The following is a 10,594-nucleotide window of genomic DNA, read 5'->3' as shown; positions in this document are numbered from 1 at the left end:
AATGAAGCAAATTTAAAGAGAGAGTTATCTAATTATGATAGCATTTCATTCAAGACAAAGTTTAAGTGAATGCCGAAAAGGTGAAACCATAACAGTGAACAGTGACACTTTCAGAAGCAGAAACTTCATGTTGGAAACTTAGCTCTTACCTTCAAAGAACTGCTGTAGAGCCTCATTTTCACCTACAACATCCATGGTGCTCTGTCCTAGTAGTATTTGCTCTTAATGAGGATTATCCGACCTCAGGAAGTAAGTACTGTCCTCTGGACACAAAACCTATGAATGCTCTTGAAAAATCCTCATTTTCTTTTTATTGGAGTGGAACATATCTTCAGCCATCAACTTGTGCCCAGTAAGATGTTTAAGTTCTCAAATGTGATTATAAAACCAGAAGAATATGCAACCTATAGAAAAAAATTCACGAAGAGAGAAGTTGTAGCAAATCCATCTATCCTAATGCAGGGAACTGTTTCTCTTTTGCCTTTTGTCTTTGTTTTAAGGACCTTTGTCCTTAGTGACACATGTAATTACATAAATGGGCAATAAATGCTTGGTCTTATCTCTTATTTGTCCTTTTACACCAATATATTTCTATCTCCACCTTTATCAACCAGATCCATTTAGCCACCATCAAGAAAAAATACAGTTATTTTCTTTAATCTAGAAAAAGGACAAATCAATATAATCACTTTTATAGTAGAATATCAGGTACTTTTAAAAGCCTGTGATAATGAAAAGTTAGGATTTGTCCAATATTTCCAAACTTACAGTGAAAGGTTACATTCCTCAATACATTCTTACTTTACTTTCTCCAGAGTTTACTTTCTTTAAAAGTATTAACCAAGTATGAAAAGTGTCTCCTACAAACAACAAAGACTGCATTATCAATTTAACAACTCTTACAACTGAATATGTGATTGACTACTAGTTGTTTTCACTCCAAAATATAAAACTAAACCCAAATAAATGTGTTGCTTCCACTGCTTAACTATAATTTATTTAATAATGGTCTAAGAAGACTACAATTAGGAAATTAAACTATCTTTGTAACCCCTTACTTTTCTCCTGTTTTCCAACTTTTTATTTTGAAAAAAATTTTGAACCTCCAGAAAAATCACAATAGTTCTATGAAATACTCATATATTCTTCTTTTAGATTTAGTAATTATTAACACTCTAAGTACATAAACTTTTCCTTTGTCTGAGCCACTTGAAAATAAGTTGCTGGCCTCTTGGAGTATGACCCCTTATAAGAAGGCTACTCTCCCAGATGACAAAATCATTATGATACCAAAGAAATATGACATTAATTTAATATTACCATCTCACATATAATTTCTACCATTCCCAAGTATATCTTTTATGATTTTTTGTTTTTCTGATCAAGGATATAATGAATGTTCATAAGCTGCTTTTGGATATAGTGTTTCAAAATGTAGGACAGTACCCTTGTCACTTTTAGTTGGTGGGCTGTTCATGATTTTGACCTTTTTTTTTTTAATCCAGGTCCATTGTCTTACAGAATGTTCCTCTTTCTAAACTTGTCTATTGTTTCTTAATTAGAATTAGTATAGATAATACAGTATAAAATTTCTCACAAATATATTGCTCCTTGAAAATGAGCAAACTTATTTTATTTTGGAGAAACTTACTTTATTTTTTAAAAAAATAACAGGCTTAGGTGGCTTTGAAGGTCACATTTGGACCCTTGATCTTCAAGGATATGTTATCAAGTTGCTTAATGGAATGAATTTTCACTTTGTTTCGATTTGACTGTATGAAGCTGTCTGCTGGCTACAGGAAATAAAAAGATGAGTAAATCATGGTCCTTGCCCTCCATAAGCTCAAATCTAAGGAATGAGGAAAACACAAGTAACTACAACTCTAGACAGGCTGATAAGATCTTGAGAAAATATCCCAAGAGAACACAGGAAAGAAAGATTAATTTAATCTGGGAGGATCTAGCAAGGTGCCACAAAGAGCTGGGATTTTCAGTCTTAAACAATGAACATGTCTTTTAAAACACGAGTAATGGCTCGGAGAGGAGAGAACACAAGTTCAGAGACTGTGTGTCAGGTCCAATGAGAAAGAAGATGGGAAAAATGACCGGAGGAAGAGGTGGTAGCATTCGAGTATAATTTCACTTCATGCATATTCATGCTAAATGTATCTGTGGATGGTTTCTGTTTGGGTGGGTGCAGGGCATGATATAATTACATACAACTTGGGGAGATAACTGTATTAGATTGTGTTGACTTCTGTTAAAATGGCTATCATCAAGAACACAAACAACAACAAATGTTGGTGAGAATGCAGGGGAAAAGGAAGCCTTATACACTATTGTGGGAATGATCCATTAATCAGTTGTGGGGCATCTGGGAATGTAAATTTATGAAAAGCAATATGGAGGTTCCTCAAAAAAACTAAAAATAGAACCACCATATGATCCAGAAATTCCATTCCTAGACATATATCTGAAGAGATGTTACAATAAAGACACTTGTACACCCATGTTTATTGAAGCATTATTCACAATAGGCGAACTATGGAAACAGTCTGATTAAATAGAGGGGGTTTGACTGATTAAAGTACAATATATATTCACGGTGAAATACCTGTGAAACTCACTGAACAATGAACAGACACTTAAACAATGAAGGACAGGATTATAAAAGACATTATGTTAAGGGAAGGGTAACAGTGGGTGGAGGGATAAAAGAGGGTGAATATAGTTGATGTGCTTTCTATACAAGTATGAATATGGAACATTGAAATCTGTCAAAGCCATTTTAAGAATGGGGAAAGAGGTAGAATAATGGAGGAGATAAACCAAACCAGGGTACCTTGTACACATATACAGAAATATCACAGTGAACCCCCCCATACAACTATTACATGCAAATAAAAATTTTTTTAAAAAACAATGCATTGGTTGATACAAGTTACACCAGTTAAGAAGCTACTGCAAGAGTCTAGGTAGGTAATAATAAAGCCTTAAGCAATGCAATATATAATCAAGAAGAACTGGCTACTGATTGGATATGGGTTGTAAGGAAAACAATCAATGTGAATTTTAAAGGAGTTATGTCTTTAGGAAAAATAAAAATTAACATGCCCAAAACATGTAGCTTCTGACTAAATCTAGACTCCAAGGAAAGCTCCCAGCCAAGCTTTCTGGATACCATTAGTCATCACACTATAATACACTGCCAAATGATAATTCTGGATCCTACCCTACAGTCCACCCAAAGACTTCAGCTCTCAGAAGCAGAATAATGAGTGACCGGAATCATCAGAGAGACAGAAATTCAATTCCACTGAATGAGCTAAGAAGGTAAAGTTAGAGTTTGAGTTCCAACTCAAATGATTTGGGGGCCAGGCAGACAAGTGGGTGAAATGAGTCAAAATAAGCAAAAGGTATCCATCCAAGCAAATTGATAACTGACCGGTGGCATCATGGAGATGGGGCATAGCACAAACCAGAAAGCACAGGCCTGCTAACAGATTTAATCACTGGATTAGTGGACTCAATAAACTTCATCCAAGTGTTGTCTGTCATTCAAGAATTTGGGCTCAGTGTTATCAAAACTGACCAATTTTGAGAGAAGCTCGAAATGCAGGTTTTAATTTTAAATCTTTTCATTTATAAAAGTTGGCAGCGGATTTGTTTTATAACAAAATGAACAAACAGAAAAATAAAACAAAACATGGTCCAACACAAATAGCGCACAGGTGAAAACACAATTGGCCTGCAGGCCTTCGAGATGCAGCCTCTGAGGTAGAAGCTAATGTATAACCACTTACAGATGGACAAATTCAGTGGGTTCTGGGGAAAGCAAGGAGAATTTAGAAGGAGTTGTTGGAAGGATTAGAAAACTTGTCTGTATTAAGTAGAGTCCAAAGCAGTCAGTTGAAGATACAATCCATCTGGTGGAAATTTCTCCTTCTGTGAAAAACAAATACTACCTACATTTCCTTGACTGTGGTCTTTACATCACTAACATTTTCTTATTCTCTTGACATCCCCATTTTGTACACATTTGATGGGATTCTCTTGAATATTAATATAATTTAGCTGTAGTTAGGGTCTGTTTTGGTAATGACATTTCCTAGAGAACTCTAATAGGTACAAAGATAAAAGCTGAGCTGCTGTGACTAATCTGAGTGAGTGGCTAACGTTGGTGATGTAGTGATGGGAACCTTGTCTCCCTTCTGATACTGTCCCTGAGATGTGCAGCTTTAGGATCTAGTGCCCATAACCACAGTCCTTCCTCTTGAAGTAGATACCATGTGAACTTGTACTTCCTTAAGAGGCTGCCTTTAGGAAGAGTTTCTAGTCTTCTCTAAGTTGTGGCAAGTTTACTCCTCTTCTGTATTTTCTTTTTTTTTTTTATGTTCATGGATTGTTTTTAAAGCTGCTTTTAATTTTTCTCAATTAACAACTACTATTGTGAAAACTTGATCAAGATTTTATGTTAAATTTGGATTTTTTTTCTAAATGTGATGGGAAGCCACTAAAAGGTTTTAAGCAGGAAGTGACATTATCTGATTTTTGTTTTGGAATGCTCACTTTTGCTCCCGTCAGTGACTGTAGGCAGGCAGAAGTGGGTGCAAAGACACCGGAGAAGAGATTGTTAGAGTCTGGGTAGCTTAGTGGTTATAGTGGACATGGGGGAAAGTGGATAGATTTTAGAGACGTTTTGAAGAAAATTAATGGAATTTGTTGATGGATGGAACTGGGGTGGTAATGACAGAAATGGAGATGGTAAGAATAAATCTTAGAATTTTGCTTAAGCAACTGAGTGAGAGTTCAACTATATTAGGTTGTGATGTCTGTTAGAAATTCCAAGTGGAGGTGCTGAGTAGACAGATACAAAATTCTTGAGCTAATTAAAGATGATGTCAGTGTTGAAGGTGAGAGGGATGAGCAATTGTTATACAGTTCTTAAGGTCATGGACCTAAAGGGGATGATCTAAAGAACATTTAGAACCTAGGGAAAAACTGCGGATTCCAGTATTTAAAGTCTGAGCTAAAAATTTTTAAAAAGAGCCGGCAAATGGAAGGACATTGTGACCTTGTGACCAGATCTGTCACAGAAGATCCCAAATTCCTGACCATGGCTTACAAAGATCTACCAAGTCTGACCGCTGTCTACCTCTCCAACTTTCTCTGACCACACCTCCCACTAACTAATTATTCCCCTTCACAAAATGAGACTTATCAGAACCAGCTTAAAAATTCACTTTATAAAGTTCCTCCTTTCTTGGTTACCCATTCTCTCTCTAGTCCATTACCCCCATTTTAAATATGTACAGAACCCTTATCTTTTAAAAATTTGCTGTCCATCTCTCACTAGGTAGAGCTCCATGAGCTCTGGAACCTTGCCTGTATACTGCCTAGAGTAATACTACCTGGCACCTCTGTGATTCTGTTACAAGTGAATGAATGAATTTAGTGAGGAGGAATTTCCTCCTTTTAGAAGTTCTATGCAAAAATTATAGACACTCTAGGGTCTTATTTTTCTACATATCAAAACAAGAAATTTAGTTGTGTATTGAGATGGCAATTGTACTGCATTCCATAAAGAAAATGAAAACTATTTTCTAGCACAAAGTTAAACAACTGCTTTAGACTGTTTATTGTTTGTTTTAAACATTGAGAGTTACAGAAAAAAAATTACCTAGGAAAAAGATTACAAAAATACAACTGAAAACAAAAGCCTCTGCATAAAGCAAAACTGTCTTAGACCTAGGGTTCATTCTGTGGCAATGGTGGTAAGTGGGTTGGTAGGTGGTTGCTAGTTCCTTTAAAATTGTAGACCCAATGCTTAGAAATCAAATCTTTTTCCTCCAGTGTACATGCTTGGTCAAGGCTGTGCTTACCCTAAGCTGGGAGAGACCATAGCAAGCACTTGGTTTGGTCTTTATTGAGAAGTCTAGAGAGAAGTGGCGATCTACCTATGACCTACTTGTTTTCTGGGAGTCAGCCTGGATCAGAATGTAGGTGTTCTGAGTGACACCTCACCCTCCTCAATCCAGAGAGCTCCCTCCATTAAATCAGGCTCTCTTCCCAGTTCTTTCTCCTCAGTTTAAAGAAAAACAGCTGGGCACCAGTAGCTAATACCCACAATCCTGGCTCCTTGGGAGGCTGAGCAGTTGCAGGCCAGCCCAGGCAAATAGTTGTCCAGACCCTCATCTACAAAATAACCAGAGCCAGAAGGACTGGATGTATGGCTCAAGTGGTACAGCACCTGCTTTGCAAACACAAAGCCCTGAATTCATACCCGCCTACCCCCCAAAAACTCATCAAAAGTCTCCCTCCTTAGAGGGAGCCTGAAAAGGAGGTAGGGATGGACAGAGGATGGCTAACAAGTATAGGAGTGCTGTTCAATAGTAGAAATGCCTTCTAATGTTCTGTAGCAAATAGGATAACTATGGTTGACGATAATTGAATATTTCAAATTAACTAGAGAGGATTTTAAATGTTTCCAAAACAAAGAAATGATAAATGTCTGAGGTGACAGATATTGCCATCACTCTGATCTTTACACATTATATACAGGTATTAAAATGTGATGCTGACCCCATAAATATGTACATGTACTATATGTTCATCAAAATAAAAAATATATTTTTAAAAGTCTTTCTTTTTTAGGACTGGTTATCATGGCAATTAAATTTCATCTGGAAATACTCTCCTGAAAATAAATTAATCAACACACTAATTCTTCCTTGTCTTTTGCTTTGCTATTCCTATCTGTTACTCCTTCATCTTTGCAGGTTCTCTATTCTCACTGTCACGGTACCTCTGTGCTCAGTGCTGCACTTGTCTCCAATATATCCCTAAATTTCCTTCTGGCCCTGGGGCTAACTACTCCCAAACTTATTTCCTGGTCTGACCTGACTGATTCAGATTTATGTATTTCATGCCTACTTACCATCTTTACTTTGATGTTTAATAGGCATGTCACAGTGTGTCAAAGACTAAATTCTTGTCTGACAGATAAATGTTTGCCCTACCATGATTTTTCCATCTCTATAAATTACAACAGTAGCTCAAGTCAAAAACCTAGGATCCAGACTTTCTTTCTCTCCTTTCTTCTCTGATATCCAATTCAACAGTCCTGCCATCTCTTTTATTTGTTATTGTTCTGGAATGCAGGTATATCTATGGGCTAATAACACAGCAGCAATAGTCCATGCATGATTCTTTTATTCATGTACTTTCATGAATATACAGCATTTACATCCATGCATTTATTTTTGATGACAAATCAACAGCCATAAACTGCCCACTCAACCCAGTGACTACAACACTGCCAGTGACTCAACATTAGTTTTTCCTTCCCCAATGTCTCACACCCAGAGGTAACCTCTATCCAGAACTTTATTACTATCTTGTTTTTTTTAAAAAGTTTACACACATGCATGCTAAGTAGCTTTTTGAGTTTAGCGTTTTTAACTTTTCAGAGAAAAGTATGTTATATGTAGTTTTCTAAGAGTTGCTTTCCCCCACCTCCATCTATTAAGTTACTGTACTGCTATTCATTTTGCTGCCATGTGACAGTCCATTATATGAACACACCATAACCCCTTATTGATGGATATTTGAATTTTTTCCAGAATATTCTTTTTTGAGGGGAGGCTGTACTGGGGTTTGAACTCAGGGCCTCACACTTGCTAGGAAGGGGTTCTACCACTTGAGCCACACTCTTGCCCCCTCCCCACACACACACCTTTTTTTCCTTTTTCAGGTGTGGTCTCATGTTTTTGCTCAGGTAGGCCTCAGACAGTGACCCTCCTACCTATGCCTCCCTTGAAGCTAGGAAATGTGCTTATTGATTGAGATGGTATCTTCCTTTTTGTCCAGAATGGCCTCAAATCACATTCCTCCTGACTTCCACCTCCCAAATAGCTGAGATTACAGGTGTAAACCACCAGAATATTCTTATATATGCATTCTGAGTACTTTGTGTAAGTATTGAGTATATACCTAAAAGGAGAATTGCTGGCCCATGGTATACAAACATTGAACTTTTTAAATGAATGGTTTTCAGCAGTATGTGAGTGATTCTATTGATTGAAATTTTCAAGACCTGGATTTTGGTTTCTTAATTTCTGCCAACTGATTTTTTTTTTGTCATTGTCACTGTGATCTTGATGTGTGTTTCTCTGATTAACAGGGATGAAAACTTATTTTAACATGCTTATTAACTCCCATGTACTTCTAACTCTATGGAAGACTTGTTTTAGTCTTTTGCCCATTTTTCTGTTAGGTTGTCCATTCTTCCTTGCAAGAACAAAGAATTTCTGTATATATTCATGATACTAATGTACTATTGATTGTAAGTGTTACAAATATCTTCTCAGAGTTTATAGTTAGGTTTTCTTTAATGTCTTTTGATGGACAAAAGTCTAAATTAATAATTTATAATATGATGCAATTTATTTTCTTTTATAGTGATCATTTATGGTTTCTTTCTGCTTCTAAGTTAGGTTCTTCTCAAAGCAGGACAAGATACTCACCTATAGTTTCTAAACATATTTCACACACACACACACACACACACACCTATAAGGCACTGTGGCACACGACTGAAAACTCAGCTACTCAGGTCAGGAGGACCATGGCTTGAAACCAGCTCAGGCAAAAAAGTCAGCAAGATCCTCATCTCAACAAAAGCTGGGAATGGTGGTGCACATCCCAGCTACACAGAAGGCGCAGGTAAGAGGATCATAATCTGAGGCCAGCCCCAGGTAAAAATGTGGGACCCTATCCAAAAAATAAAGCAGAAAGGGCTGAGGGCTACCTAACAAGTATGAGTCCTTGAGTTCAAACCCCAGTACTGCCTCCCTCTGGCAAAAAAGTTCTAGTTTAAGAATATTAAAAAAAATTTTTTAGTGTGTGTTTATGGTGTAAGAGATCCAATTTCATATTTTCCTCTTTTTTTGTCATCCCCATTCATAAATTGTTCTATGACTGATTTACCATGCCTCCTCTGTCAATATAAAATTTGCACACATATATGGGTCTGCTTTAGAGTTTTCTATCCTGGTTGATGGACTATTTTGTCTGTTTCTGCACTTTTAACACATCAATACTTTAGCCTCATAAAAGGTTCTTTCCTTTTCATTAGTGCCTCATTCTTCACCCTTTACCCTGCCAAATAAATTTTTATCAGTTTGCTAATTCCAGGAGAAATGTTGGGATTTAGTTGGAGGTGCATTAAATATCTAGAGAGAGATCAGTCTGGAGGGAAGTGCTTTATTATTTTCTTTAATATTGTCTTTGTAGTCATGAACACGACACCTCTCTAAACCTCTTTTTGTAAAGGTTTCCAACTTTCTGCATACAAGCCTGGCATATATCTAGTTAGATTTATTACTAAGCAATTCACAATTCTTGCAGTTATTTGGATTCTTTTAAAAAATTCTAATTGTGAATGGTGTATACTGCGTAATTCACAAGTAAATATTGATTATATATTTAGCTACCTTGCTGAACTCTTGATGTTTAATAAACTGAGACCTTATTCTCTATGCAGACATGATCAAATAACCTGCAAAAATGAGTCTTACTATCTTTTCCTAATCAGACTTTTTTTCATCTTACTGTATTAACATTTCTATTACAATGTTAAATAAAAAGTGAAAACAATGATCATCTGTTTTTAATGCCCTCCTCCCCAGCATGGTGTTTATTACAGGGTTTTTGTAGCTATCCTTATCACATTGAAAAGTATTCTGATAAATAAATCCTCAGATTACTAAACTGTATTGATGGGCATTGATCTTATCAATTGTTTTTGTGCATCTACTCATCAGTCTTCTTTTGATCTACAAATGAAGCAAATGAGATTTATCAACTTTCTAACATACCACCTTTGCATTCTTGGAATAAATGCCACTTGGCCAGTATGCTAGATTCAATTTGCTGTCACGTGTTCATGGCTAAAATGGACCCATAATTTTCCTTTTTTTGCACTGTCCCTATCTGGTGTTACTATGAGGTGACAGTGGTTTTGATGTAGGAGACATCTTACTCTAATCTCTGGAAGAATTTATGTATTACAATAACCCATTCTCTTTAAGTTTGGTAAAACTACCTATGTCTACAGCTTTGTGGGGAAAGTTTTAACAGTCTTAACTTAAATTTGCATGTTCTTCTTTATCTGTTGAAGTATCTGTGGCACCTATAATGACATTACTGTTTCCATTACCAATACTGGGTATATGTGCATTTTTTTGTCCATGAAAAAATTGCCAGAATTTTTTTGTCTATTTTGTTAATCTTTTCAGAATCAACTAATAACTGTTCTCTATGCATTCTTGTTTTTATTAATCTCTGATCTCCTTCCTTTACTATGTCTTACTGCTTTTCTAAAACTTTTCAGGTTTTTTTTAAATCATTTTTACATTTACTCACATGTGTATACATTGTTTGGTCCACCCTCCCACCCCCCCCAGGCAGAACCTGTTCCACCCTTTTGTATCCAATTTTGTTAAAGAGAAAAACACGAGATAGTAAGAAAGACACAGTGGTTTTGCTAGTTTGAGATGAAGATAGTTATACAGAGACATTCCTAGTGTTGCTT

Source organism: Castor canadensis, chromosome 8, assembly GCF_047511655.1.
Source record: "Castor canadensis chromosome 8, mCasCan1.hap1v2, whole genome shotgun sequence".
In the NCBI taxonomy this organism is placed as follows: domain Eukaryota; kingdom Metazoa; phylum Chordata; class Mammalia; order Rodentia; family Castoridae; genus Castor; species Castor canadensis.
This window is presented reverse-complemented; position numbering follows the sequence as displayed.